The following is a 16,339-nucleotide window of genomic DNA, read 5'->3' on the forward strand; positions in this document are numbered from 1 at the left end:
CATTTATGCATTCATAGGAGGATCAGTAACAAAAATACTATACAATCTTTAGTTAATTTGATTTTTTTCATCTATTGACTAATGAGATTAAATTTAGGACAACAGAGTAGCCTCATCAGCCTCTAGGTAAGTAAGCAATGGGCCTAAAGAAGGGATGCACCACCCTATTGCTGACCTATGGACAGAGGTCAGCATGATGGATGGTGTGTTTGAGAAGAGCCAGGGTTTGGGAGTCTCCTGTAGCTAGGGGAAGAAATAGAGCTCCAAATGGGAAATGGAAAGATAACACACCTTTCTCTCCAAAGACACCGTAGCTCTGTTCCTGAGAGAGTCCATGTGTGCAGGGCTTACTGAGCTTTAAACAGAAAGGTGGCATCTCAAGAGAAAAATCCTCCTGCTAGAATTGTTGACTCTGCTGGGTAGCAGGTGGGGGGTGGGGGTAGGGAGGCAAACAATTACAAACCCAACTGAGAAACTCCAAGGCTTTGGGACCAAATGATTGAGAAAGCACATCACTTAGGCACAGAGACTGGACTGGAGATGTAGAGAACCACAGAACTGCACTTAGAGCATCTAGAGGCATGTTTGTCTGATCTCACGGGGGTGCTTCTCTCATATTCCCATAACTTGAGTTATTCTGCTGATTTTAAATCAGGTTGGGTCTATGGCTCCAGTTGCTCTTTCTGGCCTTCCCTGAGACTGCCCATTCATTCCTCATTGAGCATGAGTTTATTTTTAGCTGCATGTCCCCCTTTAAAACAGGGCAATTTTGCCCAGTAAAGCCTTGGCCCATAGTTAATCTCCTGCTCACAGTTATTGCCATAGTCTCAACTCCATTCTGCTCAAGTCTGTCTTCTTCCTCCAAGTCAGACTTGCCTGCACTGCTACCAGGGGGCACTGTCCCTCCAACCAGAATTATATAGAGAAGAGTTTCATTTGCTAAGAATAAATTTATATACTCAGTTCACTTTCTAGACAATTAGAATTCTTTGATATCTTCAACTTCATTTATTATTTCAACCTTCATTAAATTAATTCTTTGTTCACTCATTCAACAAATAGTTATCAAAGACAGATGATGAGCCCACACACTGGCTTAGCATTGACGTTACAATGGTGAGCAGAGACATACAAAGGTCCTGAAATAGCTGGTTACATGTCAGTGAGGATAGACAGACAACAAACAACTAGAGATGTACATTAAATTATTTCTAAGAGTAATAAACGCTATTTGAAAATAGGCTGCATACTAGGATTTAGAATATCGAAGGAGGGGATCAATTTAGTTAAGTTGATTAATGAAGGTCTCTCAGGAGGTGCAAATTGAGCAGAAACATGAATGATACGGAGTCAGTTATGTAAAGACCAGGGTTTGCCTGATAAGATATCAGCAAGTGTACAGGCTCCAAGACATGAATAATGAACTTGGCACGGACATGGGAAGAAAGAATAGCAGTGCAATTAGAACAAGATATGAGAGGGAGATATTGGAACAAGATGAAATTGGAGAGTTAAGATTATGAGGTTCTGTCAAGGAGTTTGGATTTTGTTCTAATTGTAAAGTAAGATTTTTAAAGACTTTGGAATAGGGGAGTGACCTTATTTGACTAGGTTTTAAAAAGAGCTCTCTGGACAACATATGAAAAGGGATTTATATAACAGGGTCCTAGCAAGAAAAAGAGCCACACTCAAAAGGGTATAACTGTAGAGTTTAATGAAGGAACTACCTAGAGAGAATGGGTAGGATGGAGGCAGCCAGGAAGGGATAGTGACTAGGGACTAGCAACAGAGCAGAGTTATTATATCCCAGAGCCTGCAGAACTGAATGACAGAAGAAAATCACTGCATAAGAGCCACTGCCAAAATGTGAGAAGGAATAAGAAGCAAAATAAATACCCCTTTCTCTCTCTTTCTCCCTCCAATCTTCTACTGGGACACTTCGTTTTCTGGACCCAATCATCAAGGCAAGAGAGCCAGCTATGGGGGCAAGACAATGCATTTTGTAAACCTGAGGATCAAAGCAGAGCAGGAAAAGTTAGAGAGTGAATACGGGGAGTGGAGTGGAGAGCATAGGACAAGTGGCAGTGGAGCTAGTATAAAGAGGATCTGTCCATATTAAATACCATTTTCTTAAAATAAAGGGTGCAGAGATGTTTATAAATATTGTGCTAACTAGTTTATTAAGGTAATTTCATTCTACTTAAAGAAAACAGCGCCTATAAAAATAACTTTAGTATATTTTGAAGTTAAAATAAAGGAAGAACTAGTTAGGTCAAAGTCATAAAATAAAAAATAACAAAAACCAGTTCGTATGAGAAAATCTATTTTATCTTCTGGGTTTGTTCCCCAAAGTATATAATAGTCCAAAACTCCCTAACTCTTAAATAAATACTCTCTCAGGTAAAAATATGAATGATAAATGATTGTGGGCAGATATTAAAACTATGCTTTCATGAGAAGCAAACATTAACTTGATGAAAAACGTCCTCACAACCATAGTGCCTGAGACCGTTTTTCTCCCACTCTTGCAACATCTCAGTATTTTCTCCACTCTTCACCCCCTTCTGAAGTCTCTTTTTTGGGATACTGAGCCATAAGACACTAACAAAAACAAGACAGTTTTCTTAAAAGAGAGGGGGGGGAAATCAGAGATTCAGTTACCAGACTTATGAGAAGGAGACAATCTTAGCAATATTAAGTAAGGCTGAAAAGGTGGACAGACAAATCTTGATTGGGAATCTTGTTATTTGAGGAAGAAATCTTAGAAGTAGAAAGATTTGCTTGCCTTGTAGATGCTTTACTCTCTTTTTCTTGTCCCCCCTTTACTTGTGCAGAAGGTCTAAGTTTTTCCCAAAAAGTAAGATAAAAGTAAATGCTGAGGGCTTGGGTAGTGAGGAAAAGAGCATGATGATAGGAAACAGGCTGAAAGCAAAGAAGCAAAATAAATATTTATTTCTATCCATAAGAGAATAAGCCAATTTGGAATTATCTTCCAGGCCACTAGAAAACTGTATAAAATACAGAAAACAACTATTTATAGGTATTAGATAATAGGTAGCACAATCATTATGATCCTGGAGAAATGGAGGTGAGGTGGAGAGGTTGGGAAAGAACTAGTTGAACCTCATCATCCATCAGTGATACAGGGAAGAAGAACCCAAAAAGAGTTTAGAACTCTCTCTATTAAGCAAACATAGATTGAAGCTGAGGGAGGCCAGAGTTGCTAGAATTTGCAAGGCAACACATCTGAGAGTGAGAAATCACATAGAGAAAGCCCCCAGAAATTTGGGTAAGGTTTACATGAGTCTTCCCTAAATAGCAATCTGCCCACTTATAGGGTGAAAGCTTAAGGAGAACAGACAAAAATCACTGAGAAAAAAACTATCACTGGAGACTGAAAGGTATATAGGTCCTAGAGCTAAAACTGACCCAAAAAAAAGAGTTTTCATCCCCTCCAGCCAGAATGGAAAGACAGCAGAAGGGTCATGTCCCTAGAGGTGGGAAAAAAAAATAGTTCTAGAAAATAAGCTAATCCATACCCATGCAAGATAAAAAAATAAATAAATAAATAAATAAATAAATAAATAAATAAGATTAAAAACAGGCTGTGAAGTAATCATACCAATCCACAAGTAATTTAATTGTCTTCAGAAAAAATTCAAAGCTTTTTAAATTAATACAAAAATATCTAGTAATCGACAACATAAAATCAGAAGTCTAGCAAGCATTAAAAAAGATATTAGATTTGCAAAGAAGCAGGAAAATATAACAAATGACCAGAAGGATTAGTCAATGGAAAATTACCTACAAATGATGAAGTAGAACATTGAGAGCATAAAAGATTATCAAAGTTTTGCTCTACATATACTAGAATTCAAAGGGGAAAAGTGAACATAACAATGAAATAAATGGAATACATACCAAAGAAACATAGGGAACTTCTATAAATAAAAGTTATAAAAATAAAAAATTTACTAGAAGTAATTAACAGTAGTTTAAACACTGTAGAATTTAAATTAATGAAATTGGGGCCATCGCAACAGAACCTATTCAAATGAAACACTAAGAGAAAAAAAAAAAAAGTAAAAAAATCAACAGAAAAATATCATGCACTTTAACAAAGATATAATTAGAGTCTGAAGAGTAGTCAGAAAAAAAGTATTTGAATAGTAAATGTCAATATATTTTCCAAATTTGATTAATTCTATCAACAAACAGACCCAAGAAGTTCAACGACATCCAAGCAAGACAAATATAAAGAAAATCACACAAAGGCATATTATGATCAAACTTCTGAAAACGTGTTAAAGACAACATTTTTCAAGCAATCACAGGAATAAAAAAGATATATGCACAGAAAAACAAAGACAAGAATATCCATAAATATCCCATCAGAAACTAAGAAATCTACAGATAGGACAAAGCAAAGAGAAAAAAAACAAAACAAAAACCTATCAACAGAAAATCTATATCCATGAAAATATTATGTGGGGGGAAAGAAAAAATTAAAATTTAATCAGAAAAACAAATGCTGAGATAATTCAAAGAATAAACCACTTGTAGAAGTAAAATATAACCCTACAAACATTAAATTAATTCAAAAGGAGGTAGAAAAAATGATAACAGAGAAAATAAGTACCAAGATGGTAAATTTAAACTCAACAATATCAATGATTACAGTATAATATATAAATAGCTTAAATATTTTAATTAAATGACAAAGATTATCAGACTTGATTTTACAATAAGACTCAGCTATATACTATTAATAAGAAACCTATTTTACAGGTAAGACAAAGGTTAAAATTTAAAAGATGGAAGAAAAATATAATATGCAAACATTAATCATAAGAAAGCTAGAGTAGCTATATTAATATCAAAGTAAACATCATAATGTTATTATGAAATGTTAAAGTGGTCATGGTACATTCATCACAGTAAACAACATATCTTGCCATAAAAAAACAGTTTCAACAAATTTAAAAGGATTAAAGTTGTACCACATATATTGCATTACCATAATCAAATTAAATTAAGGATATATAATAGAATAAACATCTATAAAGTCCCCAAATACTTGGAAATTAAACTTCTAAACATATTGATTGAAAAATCACAATAGTAATTAGAAAATGTTTTAAAAGTAAAAAAAATAAAATCCAGTATATTGTCATTGGTGGGATGTAAAAAAAGCATCCAGAGAGAAATTTATTTATTTTTAAATGTATGAATTGTTTATTTTTGGAATTTTCCATTTAATATTTCCAGACTGTAATTGACCATGGTGGTCCATGAGTAACTAAAACCATAAAAAGCAAAACCCTGGGTAAGGACTAGGCTACTGTCCTCTGTCAGGAAAACATGCTCTTTTCACGCTTTGTGAATCTTGCACTGATTTAAAAAAAAAAAAAATCAATAAGATATATTAAATAAATAAATAAATAAAATAGACATTTTTCACAGTTATTCTTCTCCTATTTTTATATATGCATTTGATTTCTTAAGGGAGCCTGGCAGAGAGAAATTTATTGCTATAATTGATTGTATGAGAAAATATCTCAAATCAAAGGTCTAAGAATTATCCTTAAGAAGCCAGAAAAAATAAGATCAAATAAACCCAAGAAGAGGGAAGAAAAGAATAAACAAGAGAAATCAAGAAAAACAGAAAAGTGAAAAACAAATAGTGAAAATCAAAGAAACAAAAAGGGGGGGGGGTTGCTTTAAAAAAAAATCAATGACATTAATAAACTCTGATTAGACTTATTAAGGGGAAAAAATAGAGAAAAATTATCAAGAATGAAATAGAAGACATCACTATATATTCTTAGACATTGAAGATAAAGAGGAAATATTACCCACACAAATGATAACTTAGGTGAAATGGCCAAATTTTTTGAAAGCCACAAATTACTGAAACCACTTGAAAAAGCAATAGAAAATCTGAATAACCCTGTCTATTAAAGAACTTAATATATAATTTGAAATCTTTCCACATACAAAATTCAAGGCCCAGTTACTTCACTTTTGAATTATTTTAATCATTTATATGCACACACAAATACACACATACACACACACACACACACAAAAAAAAACTACCAATCTTACACATACTTTTTCAGAAAACGGAAAAGTAAGAATTAACTTCCAACTTGACTGTCCTCTGAGAGAATGTGAACATAGGTGTTCAGTTAATTCTTTCTAATACTGGGAGAGACTGCCCCAGGACCCATCCTGGGTACTCTCGGCTCCTATGGGTGTGTTTCCAGCCCCTGGTGTGCAGTGGCCAAGCACACCAACGCCATGTCTTCTGTTGTGGGACCATTGCTAACACCTGGTGCTATGGGTTTGATATACTCTTTTATGTGTCCTTTCCTGAAAGGTCAAGTCTAGCCTGGTTGCTGTTCATGTTCTTAAGGAGTTCTTTCAAGGATGAGAGACCAAAAACAGGTTGAATTTTAGAAGTGAATAAACTACCTTCTCTAAGGTTGGCTAAAATAAATGTGAAAGGGGGCATTTCTTAACAGGAAGAATCATTAAACCGTTTATTCTGGCTCCCTTTTCATGCTGGCATTACTTCTCATCTAAAGTGTCTCTGAGGAAATTGTGTTTGACCGCAAGCCCCACAAACAATTTCTAGTTTCCCATAATAAATCCAAGAGAGAAACCTCAATCTTCAAACCCACCTTCCTCTTTACTCTCTCTTCCACACTAGACAAATTTCCCCAGGGATGAATGAAGATATTTACAGCAGCCCAATAAGGAAGGAACTCTGCACCGGAAAGTTGGTCCGGCCCAGGAAAGTTTTCTTGCTTCCTTCCCACCATCCACACAGAGTATTGACGGCATGCCCACCTGCCAGACCTCAGAAATTAACTGCTGCCCTTCCTAGAGCCCGATTCTCCTGCATTGTGTTTAACCTGTAACATCATTTTCCTGTACCATCATTTTCACAGGTGCCTGAAATCGCATTGGCATAACTCGTAGATAGAAGAGTTTGGAGACCTCACAAAAATTATTTCCCTTTTGGCATCTGGAGATAAACACGTCTGTGCTATCTTCTTTTAAATATGTAATTATCTAAAATACAGTGCTGTTTTGAAACGAAGTCTGAACAATAGAGAGCTTACCCAGACAACAGGACAAAGATAAAATGGAATCAAGAAAGAAAGCACTTGGGAGAATTGAAGAAGTTCCTGTTTCAACCTGGACAGGTAAAGGAGGCTAGGAAATGGGCAAGGGGCAATGCTGGCCTTCTGGAATAGCTTGTTTCATCCTTTCCAGTTCTGATGCCTCTCCTCAGGCTGCCTTCTCTCTCCCGCCCTCTCAGACTGCTTTCAGGAAATTACACCCTATTTCTTCACACGAAAAGTGTATCTAACTGTGTAATAAGAAGTAATGATTTGCCTTTTATCAGAGGACAAAGGTCTTCCAAAACCCAGGAGGAAGACTGTTATAGAATGAACAAACCAGATTTGGGAACAGGCTGTAGCAGACATCACTTTCTCTCTGGAGGATCTGGAAAATGCAATATAGATGGGGAAATATTCCCAATCAAAATGGAAGGCAGTACCCCTGCCACTTTAAATTTAAAAAAAAAAAAAAAGTGTCCTAGTGAAGAGGCAGCCAGGCCCTATCAACTTACACACATATTGGAAAGAAGCTAACAAGAGTTAGTATAGGATGTCCAACACCCCAAGATCTTTTTTTTCGTCACACTTCCAAATAATTGGAAGGGGTTCCTATCCCTTCTTCCTGAATATGAGGTATGTTTCCCCTTCCTACCTGTGTGAGCATTCCCTCGCTCCTTGCTCCCTATTTAAATGTTCCCCTTTGTCTTTTCACTTCAACATGTCAAGGTTCCTTAAAATCCATTGTGATTTCCTAAATTATTATCTCCCCATCCAACTTAATACTACCAGCCAACTCCTAAAGGGAGTTGTGTTAGCTGCTTTCAATCAATCTTACAGTACTCCAAGGATAACTACAGCAAGTACAACCTAATTTCTGGGACCTAAGGTTTTAGAAATCATCCTCGCGGCTGCCTGTGTGTTTACTACTTAGTAATTGGTGTTAACCTTACACAACTCTTGCCTCCACACCACAGGGGTGCACTGCTGGCAAGCAATGGCATGGCTACCTATCAATGCTACTGAAAACTTGTTACCTCAACCTTCCTAGGGTGCTCTAGGCCTAGAGTAAGTAAAGTGCTAAGTGAAGGGAAGTAAAACAGAATGCATTTCGAATCACAAAAGCGATTGTTCAGATATTCCCTCTTTTGGTCAAGTAAAGTGAGGCACATGGGGAAAATAGAAAGAACACTTCAAGGAAGTTAGTAAGGCTTCTTAAAGTCCCAAAGCAGCATCTTGATTGTAAAACAAAGGCTGAACTTGGGCGGAGGGGAGAGGTGTGGGAAAGGTGGCTGGTCATGTGATATACCTGAGGTGCCCAGCAGGCTCCTAAAAGGTGTCCCAGCTGGGACTCAGACACCAGATGAATGAAGCAGATGTTACAGGAGTTCCTTTGCTTTCAGACTAAGGACTATCTTGGGAAAGAACACTTTGTGGTCATGGCCCTGAGAATAAACTAAACACTCAAGATTTAAAGAAAATGCTTCAAGGTCAGAAAGAAAAGCAACACTGAGAGAAACTCACAGAACCTGATCCTCAGATAATCCCTGATCAGGCCCTCATGGCCTCAGCTCCTGAGAGGGCAGGGCAGGGTGAGGATAAACTCCGGACTCCACTGTGGGGCAGGGCAGAGTTATCCTCCATTTTGTGTAACTGGACCCTAGCCCTCACCCAACCAATCAGGGTCAGCCAAAGCAGTGTCATCACTACCCATGTAAAACCCCGGGGCTTGGTGAAATTTGCTCTCTTGTCCGCCATGAGTGGGACAGAGCCCATGTTAATATGTAAGAGGATCTCTTGTTAATTGCATCGAACTTGGCTCCCTGGTGGTCTTTGGGGATCACTGAATCACAGTACAACACTCCAATTCCCTGGGTTACCTGTGCAAAGCTAAGTCACCAAAGGCCTTTTACCAGGTGCTAGAACCCCAAAAAAATAATTAGGAAACATCTGTTCTCAAGGACTTCTTTTATTCCATTCTAAGCACTAAACACACACACACACACACACACACACACACACACACACACACGCACACACACACACACGCACACAAGTAATCTCTCAAAAATACATCCAAAAAAACACCTTCATATTCTTGGCTCCTTTCCTCTCTCCTTCCAGAACTCTTCCCCCAGTGACTCTCTGCCATTTGCAGTGAGTCTCTGGCTGGCCTCTCAAGATTCTCCATTGTCTCCCCATTTATCTTTTGCCTCCCTTGACTTGGCAAAAGGAGCAGGCTCTGGTCTAGTCCAGAGCCTCCCAAACTATATAGTACAGAGGGTGACCAACTTGTCCTGGTTTGCCTGGGACGTTCCCCAGGTTTAGCACTGAAAATCCTACAACTTAGACCCTTCTGTGTAACCCAAGAGGATTGTTTGCTCACTGTTATATGATTATTGGGTCAAGGTATTGATGCCCTCAGCTCTAGAGGAAGGAGGGCAGAACTGGGGTAGCTGAAGTTCCTGGATCCATAACTTCCAGTCACAAGGTGTCTCCTGCGTTTACCCAAATGGCCTATGGAAGTATTATTTTCTGTGTGTACCATGCTATAAGAAAGTTGATGACTCATTGGTCTAGACGACTTCTTTTTAGTACATTTAGTTGGAAGGGGTAGATAGAGAATATTGCAAACTAATAGCTTTTCTTTTTCCCCAGTGCCCTCAGTTAGAGACTATAGATTTAGAAAAAAAAAATTCAGAGGCACAGCCAAAGGTTGCTCTTTCTCTCTTGGACTAGGATTTCAGCACAGTGGTGCAAGGTCACAGTCTGACTTTGAGGTATCAGGAGAGAGGCTGCCATTGCAAGCCCCAGAGGGGGAGCATGACCTGGAGCACAAGAGGGAGGCCAGACTAAAGCATGAGGAGACATCAAGGGCTCTTAGTGTAACACAGTGTTTCCCAACGTGTGGTACGCATACCCCCAGGGGTACGGGAAGAGTTTGGTGGGGGTATACGTTGCACCGGAGTTTGGTGGGGATATGCACTGCACCGTGCTTAGCTGCGCCTAATTCTACGTTCTCATGAGTACAAGGGGTACTCAGCATTATGAAAATTATAGAAGGGGTACACATATGTCAAAAGTTTGGGAAACACTGAACAGGAGACTAGGATCACAATAGTTTATATTTATTGAGTTGCCCACTATGTGGCAATGCTTTCACTAAGAACTCACATAACCTTCTTGTTTAACTCCTTCCAAGCTCTGTGTTATAGATGAGAAAACTAAGACTCACTGAGATTAAATTACTTGAAAACATCGCCCAACAGGTAAAGAAAGGACCTGAAATTAAACACAAGTCCTTCTAAGATGGAAAACCGTCTCCCATCTGCTCTGCTGCAGAGACAGCAGGTTTCTCCATAGACGCACCCAGCACTAACAGCAGTCCCAGCAGGATCTTAACTGCCAAAGATGAGAGGACGACTTCGTAGGTCACAACTGGCATTCAGACAGCACCAGATCTTCCCCAGTCTCTTCTCAAAGCATCAGGTAAAAGTGATGATCTTAAAACATAAAGCAGATTATTCCTTTTTTCTGCTCAAAACCCATCTCGCTGTCAGGAAAAACCACAGACCTCAGTATGGACTCCAAGGTCCTGGTCCATCTCATTTCTCTAACTGAACCTCCAACTCCCCTTGCCCTCCCTCACCACCTCTACTTTGCAACCTAAGCCTTCCTGCTGTGTCTCACGCAGGCTAAATCCTCTTCAATCTCAGGGCCTCTGCACTTGTGATTTTTTCTGACCGGGATATACTTAACCACATATCTCATCCCTCAGTTTTATTAGATCTCTGCTCCATGCCAGCTTCTCCCAGAGCTCTCCCTGACCACTCTAGTTAAAATAGCAAACCCCAAATACTCTTAGCACCTGCCACTCTTTATGCCTTCTCCTTGCTTTATTTTTCTGCATGTCAATATTGGATATCCTATGTATTTTACTTATTCATTATATTTCTCCACTCTCTAGAATGGACGCACAATGAGAATGTAAATTTTTTTTGGTCAGTTTCATTCATTACTTAGCATCTGGAATGATACATATATATTGAATGAATTATTTATCAATGAATAATTGCTAGTGTTATATATTGGTTTCTTCCTATAAACTCAGAATCACTCTCTTATCCTTAGGTAACTCCATCTATTTGAATTGGCTAAGGTTCTAGGTGAACTTAATGACATTGGACTCAAAAGATGAGAAATAACTGCCTAAGGTTTCTATTGATTTTGGTCCTAACTGTGGGATAAGGAATATTAGATTTCCTGAGCAAAGCAGGGTGAATGGGGCTTAAAAGGAAATTGAGAATTGAGATGTAAGAATAAATTGTTTTTTAGTTATTTTTGCCTTTAATCATGTTTTACATGGTACATTACCTACCCTGGATCAGGCTTCTCCATTATGAATGTAAACACCTCAGACATCAATAAGAAATGGATGGAAATTTTTATATTATTTTTTCTCAAATAATGCTTGAGGATCAGTTCTATGATGTGGCCACTGTAATTGTTTATAGTCCTATAAATAGTTCACTGTTTAAAGTCTTCAGGATATTTGTATTTTGATAGAGAAAAAAGAAAATATGGACCATGTATTAGATTATCTGCTTCTGCATAACAAGTTAATCCAATACTTAGCCACTTAACCATTTGTGGTCTTGCATAGCTTCTGAGGAAGGAGCTTAGCTGGGTGTTTCTGGCTTAGGGTATCTCAGGAGGTTACAGTCAGATGTCAGCTGGAGCTGCGGTTGTTTGAAGCCTTAACTGGGCTAGAGAATCTGCTTCCAAATTTGCTCACGTAACTATTGGCAGGTGGCTTCAATGACTCAGTGCTTGAATCTCTCCATAGAGCTGCCCATGACCGCAGAGCATGACTTGCACCTGCAAGTACATGATGCAAAACAGAGAGAAGCTAAGATGGAAGCTACAGTGTCTTTTGTAACCCCACCTCAGGGTGACATACCATCACTTCTACCGCATTCCATCAGTCACACAGACCAACCCCTGGCACTAAGTGGGAAGGAGTTACACAGCAGTGTAAATACCAGAGGGCAAGGGTGACAGCAGACCATTTTGGAGACCTGCTACCTCAAAGTGTTTTTAGGAAGCTTTGCTAATGTTCGTTCTGGTTCTGTCAATGGAATTCTACCTTGTGAATTTGGGGGAATTTTTGTATGTGCTCCAAACTTCACTTGTCTATAGAATAAGAACAACACTTACATAGCACCTGCTTCATCTCATACAGACAGATAGGCTGGACTCCAAGCAAACAAGCTAAAAGGATAAACATGACAAAAGAATGATAGCATCGCATCAGTGCTACACGGAGGGTGAAGCCAGCTGCTGACTGTAGAAAACCAGCAGAAGACTGCTACATCTAGTGAGGTTTCTAGAAGTGCATGAAAGCCAGGAATTCCAACTGAACCAGAGTTTTGTGAAAGGTGCCGCAGTGATGGACTAAGGGCCAGAGAACAACCAGGCTGTGTGCAGAAAACAAGAAAAAGCTGAGCATCAAGTAAGCTTTATAGATAGCAGTGTGGCCCCAATGGGGCCCGTCCACAAAGCCAGAACTGATGATGGTTTAAAAGTCAAAACTAGCAAACAGCAGTAATCTGCTACCATAATTCAAAGAATTCCAGAAAGCTGTGGTATTACTATGTACCATTCCCTGCTTCTCAAATTCAATGGGCTTCAGGGCACCTGGTGATATTGTTATAGAGCAGATTCTGAGTAAGTAGATCTGCGGTGGCATAGAGAGTCTGCATTTCTAATAAATGCCCAGGTGATGTAACTGCTATGTCTCCGCAGACCAAATTGAGCAGGCAGTATACCTGGTAATATTAGGAGCAATCGGGGCACTACTGAAGGGCTGGAATCCAAGAGCCACCTGGAATACCCACTCAGTTTCAAATCATTTCTCTTCATCCTGCTGCCAGCTCTTCCAGCTCTTCTCCCCTTGCCCCCCCCCCCCCCCCCAGCTAGTCAGCTCCATAAACAAATCCTTGTAGATCAGAATAACTGGTTCTTCAATCTTTATAAAACAGGTTTTTAAAAGTAGGAAAAAGTCAAAAGACTAATCCTATACAAATAAGATTTGGTTTCAGACTAAAATGCTCACTCATGCTGGCCAAATAGCTCCTTCAAGGCAAAATGGTTCCCTAAATTGAACTTCCTTTGATAAAACTCACATGTCCCTTCTGTCCTTGAAAAGGCTTTGCCTCAAGGGAGCGTTTGATCTCTTAAGAGTGTGTCACATTTTATGATTCTTGATTTGATTAGAAGTTAAACTAAATGTTTAAACATGCCATAAATATTTAAATTAGATCCTCAGTTTTGTACATAGACAGAAGTGAAGTATTCAAGTTGTTGACAATAATTAATCCTGGGTAGGTGTAAAGATTACGGGGAATTTAAATGTTATTTTTTGTGCAATTCTATATATCCCAAATTTTCTATAAGTAGTGTGTGTAAATAAACAAATGTATAGTTACTGTATATGCAAGAAATTTCTCTGGTCAAGCCATATAGATATTAGATTTTGTTGTCTCTCGAGATCAGAAATGTAAGCATTATGCTTTAGACATAATACTAGGAAGGGTAGATAAACACACACACAGACACACACACACACACACCCCTGTTCTTAAAGAATTTACAGTTCAGTCAGTGCTATCAGTATCACAGGGTGTGGGGAAACACAGGACAATGCTTACATCAGTCTGGGCAACTCAGGGAAGTCTCAAAGAGCAAATCAGTTTGTCCCACAGAAAAGCAAGGAGAGGACATTCCAGGCCAAGGGAAGGACATGAAAGACACCTTCACTGCCTAATCTTTCAGCCAGTCTGATTTTAAAGCGCATTACCCTCATTAACTTGTTTGTCCATAGCAAATCTTGGAGGGTTATTTATGTGGACAGTAAATGTGGTTAATTAGATTTTGATGTTAATAACAACCTCCTGTTAATTGATGGCCAAACGAATGTACACAGAGAAATTAGGGTAAAGAACCCTAAAAGACTTTAATCCTAGCCCATAAGGGCATTCCAAAACAGGTAGTTCCAGGAATTTGTTCTCCACTGTTCCTGAGAGCCAGGTTTTTGAGAGTATATTTAGGAAAATAATTTTTTCTTACAGCCTTCCCATCCACAAGCACACATAGCACGTACAAGCATACACTCTCTCCTTCACCATCAATACCATGAAGCACGCGCACGCGCGCACGTGTGTGTGTGTGTGTGTGTGTGTGTGTGTGTGTGTGTGTGTATAAAAGGCTAATATGCTAAGAGTCTATCTGACCAGTCACTATGACTTGCACTGACCACCAGGGGGCAGACACTCAACACAGGAGCTGCCAAGCTGCAGTGATTTGGCAGCGGCAGTTCTCGGATGATGCACCCCGAAACCAGAGAGGAAGGAGCCCAATTCCTTGAAGGGCTGCGCGATTCCACCTTTGGCCGTGGGTTACGTTGTTGCTGGGGCACCACTGGTGTTGAATCTGGTTTACTGCACACTTGCATTTGCATTCCACACACCCTGTACAACAGCAACTTTGCAGAGAGCCCTCTGCACTCATGGACGTTCAGGGGATGTCGGAGAGCCAGTTTCAGTCTGATCCCCGCAGGTCAGGCCGAAGGACTCCAGCAGGGGTCTTCAAACTACGGCCCGCGGGCCACATGCAGCCCGCAGAGGAGTCTGATCTGGCCCGCCAGGTTTTTTGGGCAGAGAGCGCAGCCGAGGTGTTACAGTAGGAATTAGTAGTTCATATAGTCCGGCCCTCCAGCTCTCTGAGGGACCGTGATCTGGCCCCCACTTTAAAAAGTTTGAGGACCCCTGTGCCAGAGGGACCCCACTCATTTGGCAAACTCCGGGGAGGGACCATGGGAGATTGGCTCCAAGGTATGTCTGGCCATCTCACCCAGTCCCACCCCGCTAGCCACCTTCTAATTAATTTCCTTACAATGTGCACAAATCACTAGTATACATATAATACTGAACCTCCCGGAAACCAAGAGAAAGAAAATAAACTAATCAATATTTTAAAAACTAGTCCACTTCTGAGCAGAGGGGAGGGCGGGGGGAACAAACCTCAAAATTATGCACCATTAATAATATTGGTCAAGCACCTTTGCTTATCCACGCCTCTACTTACCTATTTAACAAACACCTATTTGTCTAGGGAGTCAGGTCTTACTGAGACAAGATGTTTGCGCTGAAGAAGTACTAATCAAAGGCCAGGGCACAGTGCAACAAGCTGTGATAGATGGAAGGAGATGGGCAGGGTGCTAGGGGCAGAGGCACAGAGCACCTCAGTCGGCCTGGAGGTGGGGGGCGGGGGGGGGGGGCTGTTCTGGAAAGTTGTCTGGTTCTCTGGGAAACTACAACGACCTACACATCGCTCAGTGTGGTGGGAGCAAAGGTGAATGTGATCAGGGTGGCAGACAATAAAGCTGAAAATATGGACAGAAATGGGGTCACAAAAGGCCTTCGATTCTAAGTGAAAGCGTTTGAACTTTATCCTTGAAAGCTTCAGGGACCTATTGAAGGATTTTAAGCAAGGAAATGGCATGATTAAGCAGATCGATATCACAGCAGTGTGGAGGACAGACCGAAGGGGGGCCACACTGGGGACAGGAAATGCAGTTAGGGAGCTACTGCAGGGTCCAGAGACAGTTAATGAGTTCCAGTTAGTTGTGCAGATAAAGAGAAACAGAAGAATTTAAGAAATGGTGAGGAACAAGATCTTCACAACAAAGCGAGTCACCAAGGGTATCTGCCTCAGCTCCAGAGTCTGAGATACTTTGTGTGTGCATGTGTGTGTGTGTGTGTGTGTCTGTATGTATGTCAGGGGGTGAGGTAGGGGGGTAGGAATCACAGGGCAAGCGCTAACCTCAAAGCAGTTTTCAGTTAGAGTAAGAAGGTGAAAGGAATGTTCATAGAAGAGATATGATGTAGGTGGGGCAGTTTGTTGATGATAGGCCATCGAGGTCTGGAGGCCTCAGTTGAAAGTTCTGAAGGTGCAGGTGGGTGGCATGATGGAACAAGTGAAGAGAAATACAGAGCGGTTTGGAAATAAGCATTCATATAAAGATAGGTTACCTGAATGTCTTGAAGGGGAATGTGGGCTCCATGTGGTCAAGTTCAGATGTGGCATATCCATGTGAGGCAACTTATCTGACCATAAAACATTTAAATATCATAACTTAATGCATCATT

Source organism: Pipistrellus hanaki (genome assembly GCF_964339955.1).
Source record: "Pipistrellus hanaki genome assembly, chromosome: 1".
In the NCBI taxonomy this organism is placed as follows: domain Eukaryota; kingdom Metazoa; phylum Chordata; class Mammalia; order Chiroptera; family Vespertilionidae; genus Pipistrellus; species Pipistrellus hanaki.